The 16,953-nt window shown below is 38.2% G+C and overlaps 1 long non-coding RNA gene across 1 annotated transcript in view; it reads left to right on the top strand.

The window, feature by feature from the left end:
• LOC308037653 overlaps positions 1 to 3,345 on the top strand; it is a 144,409-nt gene extending 141,064 nt beyond the window's left edge. Inside the window, exons 2-3 of the long non-coding RNA XR_013921845.1 lie at positions 2,391 to 2,483; positions 3,225 to 3,345. This is a non-coding gene — a long non-coding RNA (uncharacterized lncRNA). The remainder of the gene's footprint in view (positions 1 to 2,390; positions 2,484 to 3,224) is intronic.
• The last annotated feature ends 13,608 nt before the right edge of the window (positions 3,346 to 16,953 follow it).

The following is a 16,953-nucleotide window of genomic DNA, read 5'->3' as shown; positions in this document are numbered from 1 at the left end:
ATTAAAAATAATTTTCACTAGCTTAACAAGTTAATAGTCTGCACATACAGCTTGTGGAAGTATGCATGTGCATGTTTTTAATACGTTCTGTATTTTCTTAAAAAGTAGCTCTGCTTGTTAAATTATTTTTCTTTAATGATGCTAGTGAAAGACTTGATCTGATATTCCTGAGTCAAAATTCATGGAGGTTGTGAATTTTGTGGAAAACTACAAAATTTCGGATTTTCATTCAAATGTGGGGTGTATCTTTTAAAACACTGAATAATCTTATTACAAATTTTATAATCTTAAAACACTGAATAATGCAAGTTGTCCCATTTCAAGCAACTCTAGAAATATAATTAATAATCTTTAATAGATGGAAAATATTTATTAAAGAAAATAATAAAGATTTTCATTCAACTTAAGTTGCCTGAACATCACTGCCCACTAGGAAATGGAATGTATTTCATTTGAATCCGTCTTGCCTATATGAGTCACAAACTAATTTTTTCAATGACCGTTCGTAGTGTTTTTGTGGGTAACACCTAATGTAGTAAGTTCCTGATCTCAGTTTAGATTAAGGCACAAGTATAATAACTAATAATAATTTTTCAATTGAAAGTAAGCTGTTACAGAAATAAAAAGGGGTTACTTTAAGGTGAACGTTCTTCGGCATTGGCTTGAAGCCATCTTCAACAGTCAACTACAAAAAGATTTATTGGTCAGATGACTTTCATATGTACAGCACGAATTAAAATCTCGATCTTGGAAATTTGTGTGACAATAAAACCTGAACCATATTTGCATGGCTTGTTGCAGAGAACAGTATAAATCCATGTGAATTGAAGAACTATAGCAACTTGCCTCAGGCCACAAGATAACCCCTCATTTTTCCTCAAAATCATAAGTAGGGATTTCAAAAACTCTAAAAGCATTTACTGTGTTATTTTATTGATATTAAAGATAGTACCCACAATTTTCTCCCTCCCAGTGGCTAGAGACAGAAATTTATTTGCTAATTGTTACTTATGTGCTTTGGCACACAAGGCTTCATTTTCAACACCAAAATAGTTGAGTAAGCTAATTACACTGATCCTAAAAGACTTGATGCCTGTAGGCTTTCTTCAGTGCATTGTGTATTTATATCAGAAATGAAGCTTGTCTTGTCTGCTTGCTGTGCTGTGCTGTGCGTGGGTTCTTAACCTCCTGCTAAGATCCTAGCGATTGATTTGGGTTGGCTCTCTCTGTAGGTGCCTGGCATGAGGCATGATGCCTTATTTCTCACAAAGCATTAAATACCTGCTTCTGAAAATTGGGACTTTTGCTGGTACTTTTAGATGGACACCAAAAGCACAGCTTCAGTGGTTAACTGATATATGATAATATCATAACTGATAACATAATACAGAGACCTAAAATCTGAAAACTGGTGCTGGTATGCAGCAATAGCAGCAGATCTTGTTCCCTTTACTGAAAATTGGGTGTATAACATCCTGCCATGCAGCTGATAGCTTGTTACCAGTGGATTTTATTGGAACTTCTTCTGTTCTTTCCTCCAAATGGTTTTTAGTTTTTTTTTTTTCCTGAAAGAAGATTTATGTATCAAGGGATAACTAAGTTTTGCATGTGGTCGTATATAATAAATTCAATATATAGGTATCACTGTGAGAGCTGTTCTTCTAATACACTGACAATTCGCAGTTCAACAGCTGTCTTTTTATTTGGGCATTCCCCGAGTCTGTTATGAAGACATGAAGGGAGAGGGAGAGACTCTGCTTTTTTCTGTTGTTTTTGATGATGTTCAGAAGTAAGAAAGGGCATGTGACGACTGTACCGGCACTGTTGGGTGCTGCTCAGAAGTTTAACTGGGCAGTTTCAACAGGTGAAGCGTCAGGGCAGAGACAGCCAGTTCAGCGGTAAAACTGAGGAAGGAAAACTAGGCAGATTGTCAGAAATGTGTTTCTGGCTGAGTGACAGAGACCTGCTCTGAGAAGCATGCGAACACATGGGTAACTACTTGGTGAGTAACGTTGCTAAGATTACGGGAAGGCAAGATCTAAAAAGAAAAGATATTGCTACAAATATTTTTTCAGGCTTTCAGCCTTCAGTCTGTAGAATAGTTTGGGCTTTATTGCACAGCTTTACAATACACTTCAAAAAGTGTTGGTGTAGCAGAGGCAGGAACATGAGTAATCGCGCAATATAGACTCTTACAGCTCCCATTTGTATGACTCATAAGATTCAGGGTGTGAAAAGAACAAGAAGCTTTAATGCAAGGAATAATGCAAACATTTGTTTCAGTTTATTTTTTTCATCAATAACTTTGAATGGCAAAAGATTTCCCCATTCTTTTCTATATTTTAAGAAGGAAAAGTAATTTACAGCTCTACCTTCATTGCTCTGCTCAGCAAAGTCCAAGGACAAACGCAGAAAATCCAGGAGGCTGTTTGGCTGCAGGTTGCAAGGAGCCACCAGGAGGAGCTGACTGCCTTAAGGAGAAGGTAAGGGATTGATTTACTAACAATTCCAATAAAAAAAAATGTTAATAAAATGAGTTCAGTACTAAAAGAAGTGCTAAGCTAAGATACAGGTGAAGTATTTATATATTATTTACAGTGGCTACATAATAACTTGTGGGATAAACTCTGTTTAATACTAATGTACTTCCAGGCAGCGAAGATATTCAAGGGACTGATTTCAAAACAAAACTCAGAACACTGTTCTCTCCTAAAAGATAAGATCTGAGTCATTTCAGTTCCTTAGAAAGAAATGTTCTGTATTTTATGCACCAGCACGGCACAGATGAAATATCTGATTTAATAAAAAAAGAAGGAAAATATCTCAGTTCTGTATATCATTGAATATCAGTGGATGTTAAACCAGGTGGCCTTGTTCATAAGCACAGCTCTTGGACAAAACAGCTTCTGTTTTTCTATAATAGCTTTTTTGCTGTACTATAATATCTTTATATATTTAATACCATAAATAAAATAGTGGCATAGAAGAAAACTATAAATAAAACACTGGCAAAGAGGGGATATGCCAAAAGTGATCTCTCAACTTGTTTCTTACTATGAGTGCTGTAAACCTCTTTTCAGTGCCATACTGGAAGGGATGAGGGAGCACCAGTTGCACAACTCCTCAGACCAGTAAACACAAATGGCCACACTGGGAGAGTTACAGATGGCATTGGTCTTAGTGATTCCTATCAACTGAGGCTTTCTTTTTCTCCTCCCTCGCAGGCAACTTATTGCTTATGAAAGATGCCAGAGTGGTGCTGCTGACCTCTCATCAAGAGGTGTTCTGTAAAAGGTTGTGTATTTCAATCAGAGAGACAGAACTATTAACAAAGTATGAGGTCCCTGGAGGTTTTTAAACTGAGATTGGACATGGCACTTAGTGCCATGATCTAGTAAATGAACTAGAGTTGGACCAAGGGTTGGACTCAATGATCTCTGAGGTCTTTTCCAACCCAGTTGATTCTGTGATTCTGTGTGAGTCTGTGTTACCCTTCTACTCTAGTTTACAAGATGGGGACTGAAGAGGCAGTTTTGGGCTATGATTAGAATTGCTTATATTTGGCCTGGCAAAGTACACTTTAGGGCAAATTCATCCTGGAAGTAATGTCTTTTCTTGCTTAAAAAGGGAGGGAGGAAAATTTATTTAGAAAGGTAAATACAAAAGATAAACCTTTTCCTTTCTCTAATTTTATGAAAGTCTTGTTTATTTCAGAGATTAAAAAAAAAAAAAAAAAAAAAAGGGAAGGAAACAAGAGAATCCTAGATTCCCCAAAGGTAGATTTCAGTGAGATTAATACAATGAAAAATTGGCCAAGAATATTCTTCTTTGGATGGAAGATGGTAATAGTCATGGTAAAAAGAGACAACATGAGCTGACCATCTACACTCAACAAAAGTATATTTTTTCCATATTCATAAGAACGTGGCTGTGAGTCGGATTCTTTTCCGCATGAAGGTAGTTAGTATCAGCACAAGAAACCTGTATCCTGTTTGTTTATAAACAGGGAAAAAAACTAAAAGTAATGTCGAAGAGCACAGTTTCAAAGCAGCCCTCTATGAGGAAGCAAGTTGGTGCTGATCAGCAGAATACTGCTTTTATAATAAGCAGGAAAGATCTCTGCTCCCACTAAGAACAGAAGTTGATTATCTGCCCGGTGTTTCAGTGCTGACTTAGGGGTAGACTCAGGAGGATTGGAAACCTCTGCCTTTAGTAGAGGTAAACTCTCAATTTGGGAATGAAGAAGCAAATTCTGCTATCAGTGAGTTCAAAATACCAGGGGACAAGAGCCTAGGCTTTGCAAAAAGACAAGTATCTGCATTCAAAACTTGGTGGAATCTTCTTTGAGGCAGTGTATTACCTTTGAGGAGACAAAACAAAACAGCAGAAACAACAACAACAAAACACACATATACACACACACACACAAAGGGATTGCCAGCTCCTACTTTGTTGTCAGCTCAGCTGAGGTGCTCTCTCCCAAAGAGAAGTGTCTCAATGTGCCTAGAACTTGCCAAACTCAGGCTAGGCCAGCCAAGGAAAGCACCCTTTTCAAGGGCAAGATCTTCTGCAGATGCCTTTCTTTTGGCGGGAGAGATCCCCATTCTTGATGAACTGGTGTTGCGGCAAGAGCTGGCAGCTATGGAGAACTGCCTGTGGGTGGCAGAACGTCTTAAACCACTCATGATGCTGATTCCTAGTGAGTTTATTCAGATATTTTCCATTTCTTCATTACTTGCAATATTGGAAAGCTCAAAGTAAAAGGATGTTGATATGGCATACTGTCCAACATCAGCTATTTCACCTACAAACTCCAAGTGTCCAGAAGAGTTCTTTATACAGATACTCCACTAGAAAATCAAAGACAGAGATCAAATAATCAGACTAAACATTTTTGAAAGGAGAAAAGGAACAAAATATTTTTCTGTGAGTGTTTCTCAGAAAGCAAACTGCCCAGTCCTATGTGATGGAGCCATGTACTCATGCTGAGTTTGTTAAACTAACAGATACATTATAGGCAAAAGTAATGGCTGGCTTAGTATCAAAATTCTTTCATTGTGGGATCTAGGAAGAGATGTCATCAATATAACTTGATGCATGAAAATATATCTACCACCAAACACACAAGATTCCCACCCACTCTGTCACCTGACTTGGTTCAGGGATACAGATTTAAGGAACTTAAAGGTAGGAACTTAAGGAACTTAAAAGTACCATTTCAGTGTTCTCTCCTGTTAGATATTATGTTGCATATTATTGCAGAGAAGTAGCAAAATGCCTATACCGCCTAAAATGTCACTTAGCCTCTGTGGAGTCCTATTAGAATTCCAGTAAGATGTTCTCTTGGCCCAAATGGTGAGTTGCTGGCAGGTGAATAGCACAACTCTAGCTGTAGTGGCTGAGATACTTGTCTTGTCTAACCATGTCCAATCTGGCAGATCTGAAGATAGCTTGAACACCTCAATCACCTGAGACCAAAGTGGCGTCGCTAAAACGTCATCAGCAGCTTGAGTCAAGCAGCAAGGGTTTGCATGAAGCAGCTGAGAGATGGGTGTGTGTTGCACTTCACTGGTATCCAACCTGAAGTAGCTGCCTTCAAAACTTACATCTGTACCTGGATGGTTTCCTGTCAAAAAGATTGTTTCTTCATTTGCTAGCATAATTTTCCTTGCAGGTAGAGCACTTATTTGATGTTCTCCTGGATGAACTCTAATTTCACAGAATCACACAATAATTGGGGTTGGAAGGGACCTCTGGAGATCATCTAGTCCAACACCCCTGATGAAGCAGGTTCACCAATAGCAGGTTGCACAGGATTGTGTCCAGCTAGGTTTTGAATATCTATAAAGCAGATTCCACAATCTCCCTGGACAGCCTGTTCCAGTGTTCTGTCACACTCAGAGAAGTTTCTCTTTGTATTCAGATGAACTTCCTGCATTTCCATTTGTGCCTGTTGCCCCTTATCCTGTCACTAGGCACTACTTAAAAGAGTCTGGCCCCATCCTCTTGACACCTACCCTTACAATATTTGTAAGAATTGATAAGATCCCCTTTCAGCCTTCTCTTCTCCAGGCTAAACAGACCCATCTCTCCCAGCCATTCTCTCTAAGAAAGATGTTCCTGTCCCCTAATCATCTTTGTAGCCCTCCGCTAGACTGTCACCAATAGTTCCTTGTCTTTCTTGAACCAGGGAACCCAGAACTGGACAGAGTACTCCAGATATGGAATCATCAGAGCAGAGGAGGAGGATAAACTCCCTTGGCCTGCTAAGCACACTCTTAATGGACCTCAGGATAAAACTGGCCTTCTTGGCCACAAGGGCACATTGTTGGCTCATGGTTCATTTATTGTCTACAAGGACTCCCAATCCTTCTCTGCAGGGCTACTTTCCAACAGGTCAACCCCCAATCTGTACTGATGCATAGGGTTATTCCTCCCCAGGTGCAGGACCCTATACTTGCCTTTGCTCAACTTCATTAGGTTCCTCTCTGCCCAGCTCTCTAGCCTGTACAGGTCTCATTGAATAGCAGTCTTCTGGTCTATCAGAACATAATAAAATAATAGAGAACAAAGTCTCCATTAGAGAAGGAAACTTGTCCTTTTGGGCTAAATTTGCTGGGCTTCTTTATATGGCTCCAGCTTCCTGTTGACAGCAAAGATCCTTCACACTAACACAAAAGCCTGAATTAAATCTGAGATTAGTAACTGTAACAGAAACATGAGAACTCTTCTTTTTGAGTGAGGTTTAGTGTTTAAAATACAGTTGGCCTATTTTTTCTTGGAAAATCTCTTATTCTTTTTATCTACATTTTCATGCAATGGTTTTTCAAAATAATTGTCTACTATCCCAATACAGGAACAGTTCTTGCCCCTTCCCATTGCTTTATAGGATGGTGTCACATAACTTGACAGACTCCATTCTGCTAAACTCTTCAGCTCTTATTCTGCTGTAGAAAATAAGCTAGGATAAAATCAGGTAACAAAATCTGCTAAAGTCCAGTGTCAGCTATAGCTTGTGTGACCTGAGTGAAATACAGGGTTATCACTGTGATTTTGCATCTGTTTGTATTTTTAGAGAAAAAAAAAAAAATACTTGTAGATATCTGTGGTTTAAAACATTCTTGTCTTGTAAGTTTTTACTTGAAATAAAACTTCTAAAGCAAACGTTAACCTTTCTTGTGTGAAAGCTGCATATTATAGTTAATGGTCCAAACTCTAATTTCGTTGTGGGTCTTACTTAGAGTTCCTACTGATCTCAATGAAGGCTGAATTACTGGCTCATCAGTATTAGTAATAACAACATTGTCTTAAGAAACCAATACAAACTCCCTGAATACATTCACCATGTGAGCACATAAAGCTGATGGTTTGATGGCCTGGGAAGTGCCAGCCTTTTCTGCAAATGATCCTTGTTGTCACAGCCACTATTATATTTGAGAAGTAACCTTTTAAGAAGCTGGGTAAACTTGATGCATCCAAAATCATTAAACACCTATTCCATTAATGACATGGAATTTGTCCTGTGTACAGTTGCAGCAGTTTCCATCTGACAGTTCATCTGAGAGAATTGGGCCTAATAAGGAGGGCAGAGGTTCTCAGCTAATGAGCAAGTCGAGGTTCTGATCTATTAGGTTAGATAGAAACTACCCTGTCTTTGAGACTTCAAATAAGACTGGGGCTTTAGCCATGTTTTCAAACATTTCTTAATCATCAGTGGCTTAATCCTGCAGGACTATTCACCTGAAATAAGTGGAACTATTCACAGGAGTAAAAAGCGTACTGTTTGGCCACAGAAGTTCAGTACATTCCCCATGACATCATTAAGTCTTCCTCTACCCCTCAGCCCCTCTTCCTCAATATGCTAGCTCATCATCATCCAGGGAGGATGAGCGTAGTCTTGCCTAGTCTATAAGAAATGTACTAATTGAAGAGTGATTCTTTATAATCTGAATTCTTGTCTAGTAGAAAAGCAGCTCTTTTTTTTTTTCATAAAAAGTTATTTTCTTAGTAAAGTCATAGCTCAACATGCTTAACACGGTTAGGTGATTTTTTTTTTTTTCCAAAACCGCCAATTTTATTGAGTTTACATTTTATCTTTCCAGAAAATGCTAGTGAAAATGGCTATGAAGATTATTATTTTCATGGGAGAGCAAGTAAGTTCAGAGAGGAAAAAGCTCAAGAAAGTATATTTTTCAGATTTCAGTCACCATGTAAAAAGAAATAGTGAATTAAAACCGCATAAAAATTCAACCCTGTGAAACAGTGACTAACAGAGTTTAGGCACTGTGCTGTAATGATGTTATCCTGGAGCTGCTTTGTCACTGCGTCACGACTCATTTCATAATGTATACTGGCCCAGAAAAAAACATGCTTAAGTCTCACAGGCACTTATCTCTACTTGAGGTCTCTGAAACGCAACCACCAAAAAAATAACTGTTAATGTGAGCACCAGACTTTTGTGCTAATAGTTTTTTGAGTGAGACTTAGTGATTTATTCTTATCATCAGGTACTTTATTGGAGAGGTGCTTGAGGTATGGTATACTTGGGATGTCATAATTCTTTGAAGTCGTTAGTATTTTAGAGGGAAGAGTGGAAAGAGGAAAATGAATGGAAGCTGCACATATGTAAGTGGTGGTCACTGACAGATTGGTGGTAGGCCCACTGTAACAAAAGACTCCAAAACTACAAGTTGAACTGAAAACACAGACAATGTGGTCAGAAAGGCCTCTACAGATACCTCTATTATAAGTCTGACCCAAGAGGATTGATGTGAAGTGCAGTGATTGATAGGTCACACGTAACTGCTTGCCCATCACTGAACGATGCCTGAACCTCCACTGATTGCACTATTACAATGAGATCTTCAATTAAGAGAGCACACAAGGTATTACAGTTTTGCCACAGGTAGCAGATGTTCCCATTATTAAATTACAGTAATATGAGCTGTAATTATTTTAAAAAATAGATGTAAACAAATATAGATTTTTTTCATTAATTCTAATGCATTTGCATGTAGTATTCATAGCCCTGTGCAAAAAGTAACCATTCAACTACACTATCTTCCACTGCCCTCCCTCGGGTGGACATTCTCTGCCCTTAATCTAAGACCTAGTCAGTGCTAGAAAGGTCTGGCTGTCAGAATGATACAGGCATAGTTTCCTAATACCATTGCAGTTTCCATCTGCAGAAAGCATCTTCTCTGTACTGTTCATGCTGATGTAATAAGGTGTATCACAAACAGTAAGTTATGTTTTGTCAGTGTAACCACCTGCTTTTAGTGTTTGCTAGACAAAAATTTTAACAAACTAAAAGTTTTGACTGTTGGCCTAGCTTAAGAGAATTATTTGCTGCTGGCCTGACTTAATAAATATTGTGTTCAGTCGGTCTGTTAAAGGTAAGTAAAGTGGCAACAGCTCCTGTATTCCTTGGATGGCACATGCTGAAGACTAGCCCACCTTACAAGTATGTATTCAACACAAATAAAGGTGGCTAATATAGTGAGAAAAGACTGGTTTTATTTTCTCTTGCACAGCTTCAATTCTTTCCTGTTCAATGTGTGACAAAAGAAATCCTATTTTGTGGCTGCTAAGTCCAGGCAATATAAATTCTGTTTTCACTTAATTTACCAAGTAATTCTGGTTTTACAGTGTAAGACAGTATTATTCTAGATTGTGCTAATATAGCTAACTTTGTTGCTACTCTACATGAAATACTATATATTTTTTGATCTTGACATCTTTAAAAAAGTGTAAGAATTTATTCGCAGTCCTAGAACATATAGAGTCTCCTTTCAGAATCTGTTGACTGGTACTTCTCTAACATTAATGACAGCTTTTCTAAGGCAAAGTAAATGTCATAAAATGTTTTGTTTTACCACAGACACTGGCAAATAATTGGCATCTGTTTCCTATTGTCTAGCTACCATTCTGTTTTCTGAAACAGAAGCTTCCATTTCTCATCTAATTCTTTGATGAATTCAGTCTCTTATGGGATTGAAAAAGTTGTTTGGAAAAAAATGTAAAACATTCTGTTAAAGAAACATAAAAAGTTTCATAGTGATTTCCATGTAATTAATTGTTCAGACTGGTTGGGATTTCTTAAAATAATCCAAACAAAAGCTCAAGAATGTTCATTTTTGACAAATGGAAAATTCTTCAGCTTAATAATATAATTGCTTCTGGTTTTGTCTGGGTACTCTTGATAAATTCCATTAAAATTCAGTTACTTTCATCATCAGCTTTACTATTTTATAAAAATATAGCATAAGGTCTGTATGCACTGTAGGTAGCTTTGGCTAACAAGATATAAAATACTTATAAAAATACATATTCAGCTACTTATCACTAATGTTTTAAAGCAGATAAAATATCATTCTGACCTTAGGAATTTTTTTGGCTAACCATATGACATTAATACTCATTAACATGCTTTCAAATATATTGCCAGAGTGATAATAAAATCAACACCTTCTAATTTTTATTTTGAAACAAAGCCAAAGTGCATTTGGTCTTGTCACTGCATAGCAGCGTGCATGATGCTTAAGATATCAACATAAACACTGAATAAAAACATAATTTCTTTATTAAGTGAAGACATTGCAATTTTTTCAAGAACCAATATTCTTAAGCCACATAAGCAAAATTCATGGTAAAGGACTAAGAGTTAGGCAAGAGGATAAGATATGAGGTCAGCTTTTGTTTTCATAGTTAGTCACTGATAGAGACCAACTAACACCCAGAAAGCTAATTCCACTTTTATACTTACTGCTTGCCATTTAGATAGTCTCAAATAGTCCTTTAAGTTTATGGGAAATATTTGCCTAAACTAATGCATAATCAGCTACATTTTCTGTGTTATTTCAGATCAGACCAACACATGTACATTAACAGTGGAATCCTCTCACAGCATGCTTTTTTTCAGAAAATTTCATGTTATACAGCCTTATAAAATGAGTTGCAAATTTCATCACTGCTGTAAAAAGAAGATACAGTTTTAGACAATGTGAATCTGCACTTATTTATAAGCAGTATCACTAAACATTTTGAAGATAAAAAGACATAAAAAGCTGGAAGAAGGGTAATGTGACCTCATGTACAAGAAGGGCTTAAAGGAGGATCCAGAAATTTATAGGCCCATCAGTCTTACTTTAGTCCCTGGGAAAGTTATGGAACAAATCTTCCTGGGGGCCACCACAAGTCAAATGAAACACTTGATTGGGAAAAGACAGCATGGATTCGGCAGGGGTAAATCATGCTTGACAAACCTGATTACCTTCTACAACAAAGTAAGCTGTTCAGTTGATGAGGGGTGAGTGGTCAACATTGTCTACCTGGATTTCTCGAAGACTTTAAATATGGTTTCCCACAGCCCCCTCCTAGAGAAACTGATGTGCAACGGTCTAGACAAGTGGTCTCTGCGATGGTTGGGAAACTGGCTGTCAGGACGCACTCAGAAAGTGGTGGTAAATGGCTCCTTTTCAAACTGGTAACCTCTTGTGACTGGGGTCCCCCAGAGATTGATATTGGGCCCAACTCTGTCAAATATCATCATAAATGATCTGGATGATGGGATCAGGTGTACCCTGATGAAGTTTTTTGATGACACCAAATTGAGTGGGGAAGTGGACAATTTGGAAGGGAGAGCCACATTACAGGAAGACCTGGATAGTCTGGAAAAGTGGGCTAGCAAGAACCTTATGAAGATCAACAAGGACAAGTGTAAGGTATTGCACCTGGAAAGACATAATCCAAGAGTGCAACACAGGCTGGGTTCAACCCAGCGGGGGAAGCAGCTCTGTGAAAAGGGACCTGGGGGTCCTGATGGTCAACACGTTCAATGTGAGTGGACAATGTTCTGCTGTAGCAAAGGCAATCAACAGGATGTTGGGCTGCATTAGCAAGGGCATCACCAGCAGAGACAAGGAAGTCGTTATCCCACTCTACTCAGTGCTTGTCAGGCTGCATCTGGAATACTGTGTTCAGGTTTGATCCCTGCTATAAAAAAAAAAAAATGTGGACAGGCTGGAGAGGGTCCAGAGGAAGGCCATGAAGATGATCAATGGAGTGGGAAGCTGAGGAAAGGCTGAGAGAGCTTGGCTTGTTCAGCCTTGAGAAAAAAAAGGCTCAGGGGTGACCTCATCATCATGTTCCAGTATTTAAAGGGTGGCTACAAAGAAGATGGATACTCCCTTTTTACAAGGAGTCACATGGGAAAGACAAAGGGTAATGGGTACAAGTTACTCCTGGGTAGATCCCAATTGGACACAAGAGGAAAATTTTTCACAATAAGATCAATCAGCCATTGGAATAATCTCCCCAAGGAAGTGGTGGATTCCCCAACATTGGACACTTCTAAGATTCAGCTGGACAGGCTGCTGGGCCATCTTGTCTAGACCGTGCTTTTGTGAAGAAAGGTTGAAGTCCCCCTTCTAATCTGTTATTCTATGATTCTGTGGTGAATGTAAACAGATTTTCTTCCAGAGCTCTGAATCTGTAAAAATTATTCATCAGAGATAAGCTAAAATTTGTTGTAACATCATTGCCTTTTCATGTATAGTACATATGAGATATTTCTGTCTCAATCCTAGCGTGTGAACCACAATTGTGGTCTGGGACTGATAGGGCAATGACATGCAGGAAAAAAACACAGTTACTTTCTCAAGCACAGAACTTTGATGCTAGCAGGAAGGTGTGTGGAAGTTTTGTTTTATAGAGCCCTTATTAACTGCATCATTTATGAGATAAAATGGCAATAATTTCATTTACAGAATCATGAATCTGTATCATTGAAATAATGAGCTCTCACTGAAGTGATTCTCTTTCTCTCCCAAACCTTGCTGTTTTGGTCAAGAATAATTGGCTGGGGCTTCATTTTAACTTTACAGTTAGTTATCCAGAATCCTCAGATTTTACCTGCTTCATCAGTCTCAGTTACTATTCCTAGTTTTACTGTATCCTTACCTCTCTCCTTATATTTTACTTTTTCCTCCTTTAAAACTTCCACTGCAAAATCATTATGCTCCATGCCAAGTAAATTCTTGGTGAAATACTTTCTATAATATTTTCATTTCTTGTAATATCAGAACAGGGACAGCAATTTGATTTTGTCATTGGTTTTAGGAAGTTCATTTTCATAATACAGAACTTAAAAAATATTGAATTCTGTTGGAATTTTATTTGGATTATACTGCAGTTTTTCTCCTATTTTGTTTTTCCCACTGAAAATATTACAGCACTATGTTATCTATCGAATTAATTATTTTAATTCCTCTGAAATTTCCTTTTTTTGAATGAATTAAATGAAACTGTTATATAGTATGGTACATTTTCTTAGAAGGTACATTTTATTTATCATTTCTTTCAGGATGAAATCTGTGCCACCTAAATCTCTCATAAAGCTTACGGTTGTATTTATTCCTGAGTAGTAGGTTCATATGTGGCATTCATATGAAATAGTAAGTTCATCAGGATCAAGAACTAGAATTTTCATGAGATGTGTGCAACTATGAGGAAATGTACATTTAATGTTGAAATAATTCAAGACAAAGCAATTTTGTGATTTTGACAAATCTGGAGAAAAATTAGATTCTGCACATTCACTCCCCAAAATTAAACTATTTTATTTTTGAGGTTTATGCACTGCATTTTGGTTGTTTTGACTTATTATTATTATATTATTTGGCTGATTATTATTTCTTTCCATCATCTGCAATCACTGATTTCTGTCCCTAGGTAAGTTGCTTCCTTTTCTGATGTCTGTCTTTTTCTTGTAGATCAGAGTTCCAACATGGCCACGCTCTTGAAGGGGAAGCACTGAATACACAGCTCATTTATCAAGGCAAAATTGTTTAACTATGACCTTAAGCACATGCTGCTGCTTGTTAGTTTAACTGAAGCTACAGAAACATGATAAAAGGTAACTGACCTTTATTCTCTGCTCTAGGTATCTGTTTGATGATGGTCTCACTTTGTGCAGAGGTTTAACAAGTGTTTACTTTTTAAGTAACTCTCTGATTACATGATCCCCTTTTCCCTGACTCTCTTCCTTCATCATATGATAGAGCTTTTTCTTAAGTCTCTGACATTTCAAGTGAGGGTCACTGTATTTATTCAGTGTGAAGAACTGGGAACAGTCTTATGTGCTGAGTGTGCTCTTCCCCATTGTTCTGCAAATTAGTCAACCTGAAACCAAACAGTGATAATGTGTTGTTATGATTAAGGTTAATACGATACTGATTATCTCCATAGACTGGAGTTCCAGACACATTATTTAAATGCATTGCTTTGTTGAACTAGTTGATAAAAGACCCAGATTTCCCCTTGTTGTGATAAAAGATGTTATAAGCCTTTAGAGGGATAGGAAAACATTACACAATAGGAATACTTTATTCTGTCTAGTACATTACAGAATTATCTTATGGTGACTATAGCACACTATAGCTCCAGAAAACATTGCCTGGTAACAAAAAGATGCTCCTTTATGTCTCTGAGACTAAGCCACTTGAAAAAAAGTCTGTCTTAAGCAACCTATTATTACCTTTCTGGTGCATGCAACAAATTTAACAAATGATGATGCTCATTTAGGCTTGCTTTCTAAACTAATCAACATGGAAGACCACCAGTTTTATGTAATCTGGTCTTTATCGGCAGTGATCTAAACATCTAAACATTAATTCAGTAGCTCAAGTCAAGTATTTTCCAGGAAAACCACTGAAGACAGGGAAGTTTATAAACTAAAAAACAAACAAACAAAAATAAACAAACAAAAACAAAACAAAAAACAATTAGTACTTGGAAAAACACTTCCAAAACTTCAAAATTAACAAAAGTTTTTAAAAGCCCTATAGATGTTTATAGGGTACATGAATCTCAAATCAGAGATATAATTATTTAAAGTCTATTTATTTGGCACAGGAGTAGTTACAGAATTAATTTCAGCTCATTTGCAATTTTGAAAACACTGACTGGAATACTTTTTTCTTCTCTAGCTCTCAAATAGGATAATTTCCTTTGAAATTTACAGTTAAATCTAGATTTTGCCTAATGACAGTACTTCATGCTGTATTTTTCACCAAAAAACAACAACAAAAAAAAACAAAACAGCACAAGAACTTGGAAAAGCTTTCTCTGACATTTTAGCCAAGGATCCTGAGTGCTACCAACTGGGTCATTACTGACAAGCTTGTATTTTTACGCCTTATCACGCTGGTTGACACTTGCAGACTCCAAAGAAGAGTTGCTGAACATTGAGCTGGGAAAGGGCACTTGTTCTGCCAAAAAAAAAGCAAAGTGAATTATGCAAAGGTGCTTTGACAATCAATTATTAAGAATCCAGGGATGACAACTCATGTACATGTATGTAAGTCGATAACCTTTGGGCACTTAACCCCCAGGGATCACAGCAAACAGTGGCAGAAAGGATTAAGGTCAGCAATAACGAAGCTGGGAGTGATGGTGAAGACCAAAGGCAGTCTAGTCTAGGCCTAAGAGAGAAAAGCTTTCAGTGGCTTCATTAAACTGTGTCATTTACCATGCAACACAACACGAAAAAAGGTAAGTTAAATCTCCAACTTCCTCTCTTGCATTTGTTTTGAGAAGTCTTCTTGCTTCTATGATTTTGTTCACCTTTTTGTTACAAAGCATGTACCTGAATTGCTGACTTCTCAAATGTAGAATCACAGAATTGCTTAGGTTAGAAAAGACCTTTAGGATCATCCAGTCCCATCATAAACCTAGCACTGTCAAATCCACCACTAAATCATGTCCCTATGCACCACATCTACATGTATTTTAAATACCTGCAGGGATGTTGACTCAACCACTTTCCTGGGCAGCCTATTACAATGGTTGAAGAAATTTTTTCTAATATCCAATCTAAACCTCCCCTGGTGCAACTTGAAGCCATTTCTTCTTGTCCTGTTGCTTCTTTCTTGGAAGAAGAGACCAACACCCACCTCACTACAAGCTCCTTTCAGGTAGTTGTATACAGTGATAAGGTCTCCCCTCAGCCTCCTTTTCTCCAGGTTAAACAGCCCCAGTTCCCTCATAAGACTTGTTCTCTATACCCTTCACCAGCTTCATTGCATTCCTTGGACACGCTCCAGCACCTCAATGTCTTTCCTGTAGCAAGTGGCCCAAAACTGAACATAGTATTTCAGGTGCGTCCTCTCTAGCATTGAGTACAGGGGCAGAATCGCTTCCCTACTCCTATTGGTCACACTATTCCTGATACAAGCCAGGATGCTGTTGGCCTTTTTGGCCACCTGGGCACACTGCTGGCTCATGTTCAGCCTGCTGTCAATCAACACACCCAGGTTCTCTTCTGCCAAGCAGCTTTCCAGCCACTCTTCCCCAAGCCTGTAGCGGTGCCTGGGGTTGTTGTGATCCAAGTTCAGGACTCAGCACTTGGCCTTGTTGAACCTCATCCAGATCCCTCTGTAGAGCCTTCCTACCGTCCAGCAGATCAACACTCCCAACCAACTTGGTGTCATCTGCAAACTTACTAAGGGTGCACTCAAGCCCCTCGTCCAGATCATTGATAAACAGAATTGGCCGCAATACTGATTCCTGGAGAACACAACTCATGGCTGGCCACCAGCTGGATTTGACTCCATTCACCACAACTCTTTGGGCCTGGCCATCCAGCCAGTTTATTACCCTGTTAAGACTACACCTCTCCAAGCCATGAGCAGCCAGTTTCTCCAGGAGAATGCTGTATGGATCAATATCAAAAGCTTTACAGAAGTCCAGGTAAACAACATCCAGAGCTTTTCCCTCATCCACTAAGAGGGTCACCTTGTCATAGAAGGAGATCAGGTTAGTCAAGCAGGACCTGCCTTTCATAAACCTATGCTTCTGGGGCCTGATCACCTGTTTGTCCTGTACATGCCACGTGATGGCACTCAAGATTATCTGCTCCATAACTTTCCCCAGCACTTATGTCAGACTGTGATT

Source organism: Nesoenas mayeri (assembly GCF_963082525.1).
Source record: "Nesoenas mayeri genome assembly, chromosome: 2".
Lineage (NCBI taxonomy): Eukaryota > Metazoa > Chordata > Aves > Columbiformes > Columbidae > Nesoenas > Nesoenas mayeri.
This window is presented reverse-complemented; position numbering and strand designations above follow the sequence as displayed.